This window comes from Pinus tabuliformis, chromosome 3_2 (genome assembly GCF_031772625.1).
Source record: "Pinus tabuliformis cultivar Carrire ecotype Pingquan chromosome 3_2, CPIR1, whole genome shotgun sequence".
In the NCBI taxonomy this organism is placed as follows: domain Eukaryota; kingdom Viridiplantae; phylum Streptophyta; class Pinopsida; order Pinales; family Pinaceae; genus Pinus; species Pinus tabuliformis.
This window is the reverse complement of record NC_142302.1, coordinates 787,288,787-787,299,437: the sequence shown is the minus strand read 5'-3', so window position 1 is coordinate 787,299,437 and position 10,651 is coordinate 787,288,787.

The following is a 10,651-nucleotide window of genomic DNA, read 5'->3' as shown; positions in this document are numbered from 1 at the left end:
TGGAGATCAAGCCGGCACACATCGTAAGAGGTCAAGGCTTCTGTAAGATGTTAGCTGGAGCATCGCAAATCCCTGAAAACTCGTCTGAAGTGGTACACGCGTATGAGGTAAGCCTAAACGACGCAGTATCATTATATGCTGACACCATTTATTTCCTTAAGAACGGGTATGCTCCATTTCACCTGGATCACACCAAGAAGAGAGCCCTGAGATTGAAAGCTAAACAATACCACCTCGTAAATGATGTCCCGTTTAAAAGAAATTATGATTCTGTGCTTCTTAGATGTCTTGAGAAAACTGAAGCCGAAAAGGTTTTGCAGGAACTCCACGATGGACCAGCAGGTGGACACTATGCTGGAGAAGCCACCGCACATAAAATCTTACGTGCAGGATATTACTGGCCCACGCTGTTCAAAGACTCGTACAATCATGTAAGGAAATGCCAGGTCTGCCAGACTGCTGCAGGAAAACAAAAGAAGTCATCCATGCCACTGCAGCCAGTTAACATCGAACAACCGTTCAGTCAATGGGGCCTGGACATAATAGGTGAGATCGTTCCTCACTCCTCTAAACAGCATAGGTATATCCTCACGGCAATTGACTATTTCACCAAATGGGTAGAGGCGGTTCCTCTCAAGACAGCTAATTCTCAAAACATTATTGAATTCATAGATCAGTTTATCATCACTAGGTTCGGATTGCCAACGGCCTTAATATTTGATAATGCTTCATATTTTTCTGGAAATACCATGATTGAGTTTGCGCTCAAAAGAGGGTTCAAACTGAAGTATTCTGCCAACTACTATCCGCAAGGTAATGGGTTGGCTGAATCGACAAACAAGAACCTAATCAGGATTATTAAAAAGACAGTCGACCAAAACCAAAAGAATTGGCACAAAGCGCTGGTAAACGCCTTATGGGCATACAGAATTACAAAGAAAGCCTCTATCGGCACTTCTCCCTTTAATTTAGTTTACGGGAGAGAAGCAGTTCTTCCTACTCACTTAGTCATTCCCTCCTTGTCCTTAGTACAATACATTGATGAAGTATCTACTTCCTCCTTACAACTAAGACAAATGGAAATAATCAAGCTAGAAGAACAACGAGAACAGGCTAAGAAAAACCATGCTCACCACCAAGCGCTAATAAAATCCTCTTTTGACTCGAAGATAAGGACCAGAAAAAACTTTCAGATGGGAGATTTAGTTTTGAAGTGGGATAAGGCTCATGAAGAAAAGGGCAAACATACGAAATTCCAGAAGCTATGGCTTGGTCCTTTTCAGATTGTAGAGGTCATAGGCCCATCGACTTTTGTGTTGCAGGACTTAACAGGCAGGAAAGATTCTCTGCTTGTGAATGGACAAATTCTCAAAATGTATTTCCCATAGAAGGTCACTCTTCTATTTTTGTAGGATAATTTTAGTTTTATTTTATTTTTTTCATTTCTTATAAATAAGGTTGGTTGTGAATGATCATAAATAGTATTCATGAAGGAACATACCATTTCTCTATCAGATTTTGATTTCACTTGTATAAATAGCAAAACTTTTCGAAAAATCTAGCTTTTATTATTGACAGGTAGAGTTAACTTTAGCCTGAATATGATGTTAGTTTCAACTTCAAAAAATCTGGGATGAAAGTAACTTTTTTCAAAAAATTGTTTTACGCCAACACAATGAAAGGTATCATCAATAATAAAATGAGTATTCTCTGCAAAACTGTTGTTTTTTTTTAAACTCTATTGTCGTCTAGAGCTTTCTTAAGGAAAAACAATGACTTCCTCCCTGCTAAGGAAAATCGCAGCATCCAGAGAAACAATCCAAGAAAACACTATATCTCAAAGAATAAGAGGTCTCATCACGAGCCGGCTTATCGTGATCACAGATATATAACTTGCTGACTTTGCCAATACTGTCTATCAAAACAGGGCAACGACTCAAGATTGTTGCAATCAAAAGACAAGGGGTCTCATCACAAGCCAGCTTGTTCAGCAAAAGTGTAAATCAAGTGAATGACTGTGTCATAATTTGGCCACCAAACCAAGACATTGTTCTTTAGAGAATAAAAAAAAAAAAAAAAAGAAAGAAAAAGGGTCGAAAGGATTCTTCTCTGGAATGTTGTAAATGACCTCAAGCAGGAAAAAGGATCATTGCTGGATAACATGGTAACCCTGTCGAGGCTATGGACGCTTGCGGGCAGCAGAGGCTCTACCTACGACAAATGAGCATATTTTACAAAGCTAATACGCAGAGAAGACCTTATTTTATCTTTGAAAAGACCGAGTAATGTCTGGTGTAAATACAAGAAATAACCCAGAGGAAGCAAACAATCGGAATGAAATAAAAGTTGTGACGAAACATCATTGACAGGATAAGGGGTAATACTCTATCTGTCCATAACAAAATTTAGATATACGAAAATTTTTCTGTTTTGGAAGTGAAAGTGCAATAGAACAAGCGGAGATAACTGGTTCTTCACAGTGAATCGCCATTGTTGTGGTCACCAACCCCCCCCCCTCTTTGTTTGATGTTTAGCCATAAACATCAAGCAAAGGGGGGACCCTGAACAATAAATCCAAAAAATATTTTGTTAAAATTTTTGTATTTTTCTCCCTAAGGCTTAAATCGCAACGCAAGGGAAGACTGGAGCATCCCCCAAGTGCGAAAAGCAAAACTACGAAAGAGCGACGCGAAGTTCAACGCATCGCATGCATTCCAAGCGCTCTTAAAAAGAATATCTTCAAGAAACGCCGATCGCCGATATGCGACATCGCACATCGCAAACATCGCACTAAGAAGCATAAACCATTGAATGAAATCAGCAATCTGCGATCTACGATGTCAGCGATCTGCGATCTGCGATGTCAGCGATCCGCGATCTCCGATGTCAGTGATCTGCGATTTGCTATGTGAGCGATCTGCAATCTGCGATATGAAAATACTCATCGCAAGAATTCTCCGACATACACGATAGACCCAAGATTAAGCGCGCGCCTTAAAGGAAATTAATCACCACATGCTTGAGTATCTAGAAATGATTGCATCGCATTTTCCGAAGAGTCAAGTCATGATGAATGTCAGGATTATGCATTCATTAGAATTTAATGCTTTCATGTCAATCTTTTCATTTCCCTTCTTCTTTGTGTAGACTGCAAGACACGCAACTGATATAAATCTATATGCAGGAAACATCTAAGGAAAAGGGGAAAGCGCCAATCAGATAACAGAGAAAAGATGCCTCCGCAAATGGATGCCGCATGCAGCAGGACCGCGGATTCCAGACTATCAGCCAACCAGCACTGATGAAATTAGACTATCCAAGACGAAGAGTCAAAGGCGCACAAAAGCAGCGTGTTCGCAAAAGATCCTGAAGCTTAGACTTGGTAAAGCAGAGAAAGAAGCGTAAGAGAAGGAGGACGCTCCAGAAAAGCCTGGAACAAAGAACGGAAGAAATTCTCGACACAGGGAATTGCCCATACAGCACGACTCCTAACTCACTCAGTCATTCGCACGACCAGAAATCAAAATAGCAACAGCAAAATCAGTTCGAGAAGAACCTGGGTTGTGCTAAATATATACGCAGCGAATACACCCAGCTAGAGAAAGATTTTCGAAAATATCTTCTGGTCTGTCAGAAGGAGGTGCCAGCTCTTGTTATTTCCACTTTTATCTCCCGAGCGAAAGAAGAAGGCAGCCAGCCGACTCTTCCCAGGCAAACGTTGCACTGTTTACAGCACTAAGGAGAATATACAGAAACGGTCAGAAATTAGATTTAAGTTTTAGAAATAAATTTGCTTTTAGTAAAGGGCGGTGATTTGAAGCCGTTTCCCTAACTTCGTGTAATTAAGATTAATTAGTTAGTAGTATTTAACCCTTCTCATGGCATTTGGAGAAGGGTCCGGAAATCTGTCAAAAAACTTGTCCTCAAAACATGCACTTCTGCACCCTTGGAGGGGGTTTTTGATGAATGGATGGATCGAGATTTATTTATGTTTGCATTTTAATGTCTGTTACTGATGTTGCACTTCTGTACTCTTAGCAGATATTAGAACAAGTAGAAATAAATCATTATTGCTTGAAGTTTATTAGTGAAGTCAGTCATAAATGGTACTTTTATCTCTTGACTAAACTCTGCTAGTATTCCTAAAGTGATATGCAGCTGAGTTCTTTATATGTTACTGTATGAATGTGTGTATTACCATTTGGCACTTCTGTACGGTGGAGTCATTTATTTATGCTTGACATATGAATAACTAATTATGCGATATGATGTTCACAACTGTTTTGCCTAACTTCTTATGCAGAGTGGTTTATCTTTATTGATTTATATTCTGATAATAGCTGAATGATCTTTATTACCAGCTGTTGTTTGAAATCTTTCTAGATCGCATAACAAAAGAAAACACCCCGGGTTAGCGTAGATTAGATGTATTGTTTTTCTTCATTAGATTATATTAGTATAGAGTTAGTTTAGCAGTTAGAATTAATACTAGCTTAGAAAAACCTTTAAATCAATACCATCAAACTCTACACACACACACACACCCTTCACATTGGGAAACTGGTCCCATTACCCCCAGTCGGACCCGCTACTCCAAACGGGCAAGGAGCCGCCAACCAGGTTCCGGACCGGGTGGGTATCCCCCTTGTTGTCGACCCGATTTCGGGGCCCTCAACATTTCTGGCGCTAGAAGGAGGGCATGAGCTATGAATGGCGCATAATTCAAAATCCAAATACCATTCTGAGAGCAAATCACCCTCACCAACTTCCCCGACTTCTCCGGTACGATTAAACTCGGAACTAGAGGTCGCTCGGGCATCCACCGCTGCTACACACCCTAATACATCAGACCAACTTATCATTGATCCCCCTGAAATTCAAACTTTGATTCGTAAACTCCAGGGATTCTCTATTTTTACTCAGAGGTCTGATAAATCTAAAGGCAGCGTGACTTCGCAGTACAATCCTGCTCATCCCCTGACCAGATTGAAGAGTGAAAGGTTTGGCATCCAGCCAACTGAAATTCCTCTCCCCACTAGGAAAAGAGCAAGGAAAGCACTTCCAGAGTCTGACAGAGAGACTCTTTCGTCCACTTCGTCCATTTCAACTCCCTCTCCGCGAAGTCAACCACCCACATCTTCACCTCAAATCACCCATCCATCTTCCACAACCCTTCCTCCGCAATCATCGAAGATCATAATATCTCCATCTTCTCAACATCAGAGATCACCTTCTGCACTTTTGTTAACTAGCAACTCAGCGATGGCCCAGTCTCCATGGAACAATCCTGGGGCGGTTTTAATGCCTCCACCCCTAAGTCCAATACCTGCCCATCCTGAGAAATGGCTACCGAAGTTCAATCCAGAAACAGGAATGCTAGCTGAAGAACATATCAATAATTTCATGCTTTCTGTTAATCTCAACGGAGTTACCAACGAAGATGCCGTGGTCCGACTTTTTCCCTATACAATGCAAGGGACAGTCGGGTCATGGTATTTTTCGCTGCCCTCCGGATCTATCACGAGCTGGGACATTTTTCAAAATCAATTTCTTACCAAATTCGGTGATGATAGATCGACAGCGACACTGATCAACGATTTATCCAATCTTAAAGCTGAGGCTAGGGAACCCATTAAAGATTTTAACTTACGGTTCAACAAGATCCTCAACAAAATTCCCGCTGCTTCCCAACCCAGCGAGGAAGTAAGATGTGAATGGTACATCACGGCCTTACCTTCAAACTTGGCCATCTTCGTAGATAGGGCAAGCAAGACAACCTTAGTTGAAAATTTGACTGAGGCGTTAGCAGTTGAAAAACGCGTAGTAGCCCTAGAAAAGAGATCTGTAATCGAAGAACGTAAATCTAAGAAAATCTCTTTCAAAGAAGACACCAAGAAGAAGCAAACGAAAGATCCTTTCGATATGGAAGGATTACAAAAGGTGTTAAAGGCCATGTCTAATGAGATGATTGACATAAGAAAACAAGTAGCAGAATCGTCCCCAAGAAAGCCTTTTAGGAATTTTAAAAGAAATCCTCCCATGGAGACGAAGCCACCCAATGTGGTCTCAAACGTTGAATCTGAAGAAGAAGAAGAAGAAGAAGAGAGCACCATCGAAACACAGACCGACGATGAAGAAGTGGTGGAACTGCAAGGAATGTGGGATTTCATCCTCCCACAAGAAGAAGATCAAGAAGCATTTCCGGTTAGCACACGAAGCAAAAATCAACTTGATCCTCCCCAAACTACTCCCAAACAGAAGGGCGCAAGCCCTGCAGCGAAAGAAAAGGTCGCAACAAAGAAAACAACTGCTAAAGCGACCCAATTTAGCCCAGTCCAATCAGATCAAACGCCTCCATCAAGAACACTGATAGTGTCGGATGAAATGGAGTATAACATCATCGATGACATGAAAAAGACTAGGGCTAATATCACTCTGTACGAGTTGAGCAAATTGAAACACCAACAGAAAATCATGATGAAAGAGTTACATGCCGTACCTACTACACCTTTACCTACAGCTGTAGCTTCCCACCATATAGGAAGACCTCCGGTCAACACGATCAATAAAATTGATCCGAATGACATCGCTTTGATTGGAGGAAGATGTAGATCTCATACTCCTCCTTTCCTCCTCACTTATGAAATATTTAATAGAAACGTGCACAACTGCTTGGTTGATTCTGGTGCCTCAACCAATATTTTACCCAGGTCAATATGTGCCAAACTGAATGTTCAACCGCAAAAATCCGCAGTGCGCATAGTTCAACTTGATCGATCGCAAGTCGAAGTGATAGGTGAACTTAAACAAGTGACCATAAGACTGTCGTCTAACCCCAAGGTATGCCAGGTTATCGACATTCTAGTGGCTGATATCCCTGAATTTTATGATTTGATTCTTAGCAGGGACTGGTCCGAGAAACTCCACGGATACTTTTCAACCGACTGGTCGCACATGTGGTTACCCTCCAACGGGAAACCAAATCAAATAAAGGTTGAACGAGAGTTGCACCAAAAATACATAGTGACGGATTTGGAAGGAGAGAATGAAGCCATAGCATACAACAACAGCATCATAGGCAACTACTCGGTAGATTCTTTCCTCGGAAATTTCAATGCTCACATATCACCTTATTTGGAAAATTCAGTTTTGTCCCAAGTAGAAAACTTTTCCCAGACTGATGATTCAAAATGTGTTAGTTTTTTAGATAACCCTGTAAATACATCTTTATTTTGGAAATTATATTTTGATGGCTCTAAGTCCAACGAGGGAGCAGGAGCAGGATGCGTTCTAATTAGCCCAGACGGAAATAAGACTATGCTTACATGCAGACTCGAGTTCGATTGCACGAACAATACAGCGGAATACGAGGCCTGGTGCAAGGCCTATACAAAGCAATCGGATTGAACGTCAAGTATCTTCAAGTCTTTGGAGATTCCGAGATCGTCGTCAAACAGGTACGTAACACCATACACTGCCTGTCAAGTCATTTGAAGCACTATCAATCTTTAGTACAAGATCTCACTGCACATTTCATAGCATTCAATATTTAGTCAGTCCCGAGACTCCAAAATGCAAGCGCAGACCTGTTAGCTAACGTAGCCTCCAGACTCATTCCCTCCGAAGACTTTAGTCCAGATAGATTCTCGATAGAGTTAATTTTTAAACCGTCCATCCCTGACAACATCACCAACTGGAGGGTATTCAACGACGACCCAGACATCGTAAGTTTCCTCACCTCTGAAGGATCCTACTCAAACCAGATAATTGACGAAGACTGTCATGATCACCAAATACAACAAAATAGCACTGATAATGCTATACCCAAATCGGTGGTCAAACTAGAAGACTTATATGACTTAAAAAGTCGGTTCAAAAGGTCAGCTAATGCCAAGCTTTACAGTTCAACTCTGAACTACGAATCAGTGAACCTAGGAACCGATGAGAAGCCACAAAATGTTAATCTAGGCCAAGGCCTAACCCCCGAAGAAAAATCAGCATATATCCGTCTTCTACGACAGTACAAAAACGTTTTTGCCTGGAATTACGACGAGTTGAAAACTTACAACACTTCTATCATTCAGCACACTATCCCTATGATTGACAACGAGAAACCTGTCCAACAGAAGCTCAGAAAAATCCACCCCAACTTGGAAAATCAGATAAAAACTGAGCTGAATAAGTTGTTGAGAGCCAGAATAATCTTCCCGGTCAGACATTCCAAATGGGTATCCAATATGGTACCTGTTAGGAAGAAAAACGGAGATATTAGAATCTGCATCGACTTCCGGAATCTCAACAAAGCCTGTCAGAAAGACAATTTTCCCCTCCCACCGATGGAGAAAATATTACAGGCAGTAGCAGGCTCAGAGTTGATGTCTTTCCTGGACGGATTTTCAGGATACAATCAAGTGCTAGTACACCCGGATGATCAGTTAAAAACCACCTTCCGAACCAAATGGGGTACCTACGCGTATCGGAAGATGCCATTCGTTCTGATCAACGCCGGCGCTACTTTTCAGAGAGCCATGGACATTGCATTTAAAGGTTTAGTCAATAAATCGGTAGTGATTTACTTGGATGATATAACTGTGTACTCCAAGAACCGAAGCGACCATCTCAAAGATTTGAAGCAAATCTTTCAAAGATGTTTAAGGTATGGGATCTCGCTTAACCCGAAGAAATATTTTTTCGCGTTGAGTGAAGGGAAATTGCTAGGATTCATAGTGTCCAAATCTGGCATTCACATTGAACCTGACAGAATCAAAGAAATTTCCGAGATACCCATGCCCCATAACAAAAAGACCATGCAATCTTTCCTAGGACAGATCAATTTTGTGAAAAGGTTTGTCCCAGATTTTTCACGTATTATTTCTCCTTTACAAAAAATGATAAAAAAGAATTCAAACTTTAAATGGGGTCTAGACGAGCACGAAGCGTTTAACTTAATCAAACAAGCCATCATCAACGCTCCATCTTTAGCAACCCCAAATTTTTCAGAACCTTTTGTCTTATACACGTTTGCCTCAGAGAATTCTTATGCTGCAATTTTGACTCAAGCGAATCAAGAAAAGGTAGAAGCTCCAATCGCATTTTTTAGCTCAAACTTACAAGGTGCTGAACTCAATTATTCGGACGTAGAGAAACAGGCATACGCCGTTTTCAAAGCGATCAAATATTTCAGACCTTTCTTGCTAAAGGCCCATACCAAGGTCATAGTACCGTTTCCAGCGGTAAGAAACCTCCTGATACAGAAGGATGTGGGCGAAAAGAGAGCGAATTGGATCACCGCCTTACAAGAATACGACCTGGAGATCAAGCCGGCACACATCGTAAGAGGTCAAGGCTTCTGTAAGATGTTAGCTGGAGCATCGCAAATCCCTGAAAACTCGTCTGAAGAGGTACATGCGTATGAGGTAAGCCTAAACGACGCAGTATCATTATATGCTGACACCATTTATTTCCTTAAGAACGGGTATGCTCCATTTCACCTGGATCACACCAAGAAGAGAGCCCTGAGATTGAAAGCTAAACAATACCACCTCGTAAATGATGTCCTGTTTAAAAGAAATTATGATTCTGTGCTTCTTAGATGTCTTGAGAAAACTGAAGCCGAAAAGGTTTTGCAGGAACTCCACGATGGACCAGCAGGTGGACACTATGCTGGAGAAGCCACCGCACATAAAATCTTACGTGCAGGATATTACTGGCCCACGCTGTTCAAAGACTCGTACAATCACGTAAGGAAATGCCAGGTCTGCCAGACTGCTGTAGGAAAACAAAAGAAGTCATCCATGCCACTGCAGCCAGTTAACATCGAACAACCGTTCAGTCAATGGGGCCTGGACATAATAGGTGAGATCGTTCCTCACTCCTCTAAACAGCATAGGTATATCCTCACGGCAACTGACTATTTCACTAAATGGGTAGAGGCGGTTCCTCTCAAGACAGCTAATTCTGAAAACATTATTGAATTCATAGATCAGTTTATCATCACTAGGTTTGGATTGCCAACGGCCTTAATATTTGATAATGCTTCATATTTTTCTGGAAATACCATGACTGAGTTCGCGCTCAAAAGAGGGTTCAAACTGAAGTATTCTGCCAACTACTATCCGCAAGGTAATGGGTTGGCTGAATCGACAAACAAGAACCTAATCAGGATTATTAAAAAGACAGTCGACCAAAACCAAAAGAATTGGCACAAAGCGCTGGTAAACGCCTTATGGGCAGACAGAATTACAAAGAAAGCCTCTATCGGCACTTCTCCCTTTAATTTAGTTTACGGGAGAGAAGCAGTTCTTCCTACTCACTTAGTCATTCCCTCCTTGTCCTTAGTACAATACATTGATGAAGTATCTACTTCCTCCTTACAACTAAGACAAATGGAAATAATCAAGCTAGAAGAACAACGAGAACAGGCTAAGAAAACCCATGCTCACCACCAAGCGCTAATAAAATCCTCTTTTGACTCGAACATAATGACCAGAAAAAACTTTCAGATGGGAGATTTAGTTTTGAAGTGGGATAAGGCTCATGAAGAAAAGGGCAAACATACGAAATTCCAGAAGCTATGGCTTGGTCCTTTTCAGATTGTAGAGGTCATAGGCCCATCGACTTTTGTGTTGCAGGACTTAACAGGCAGGAAAGA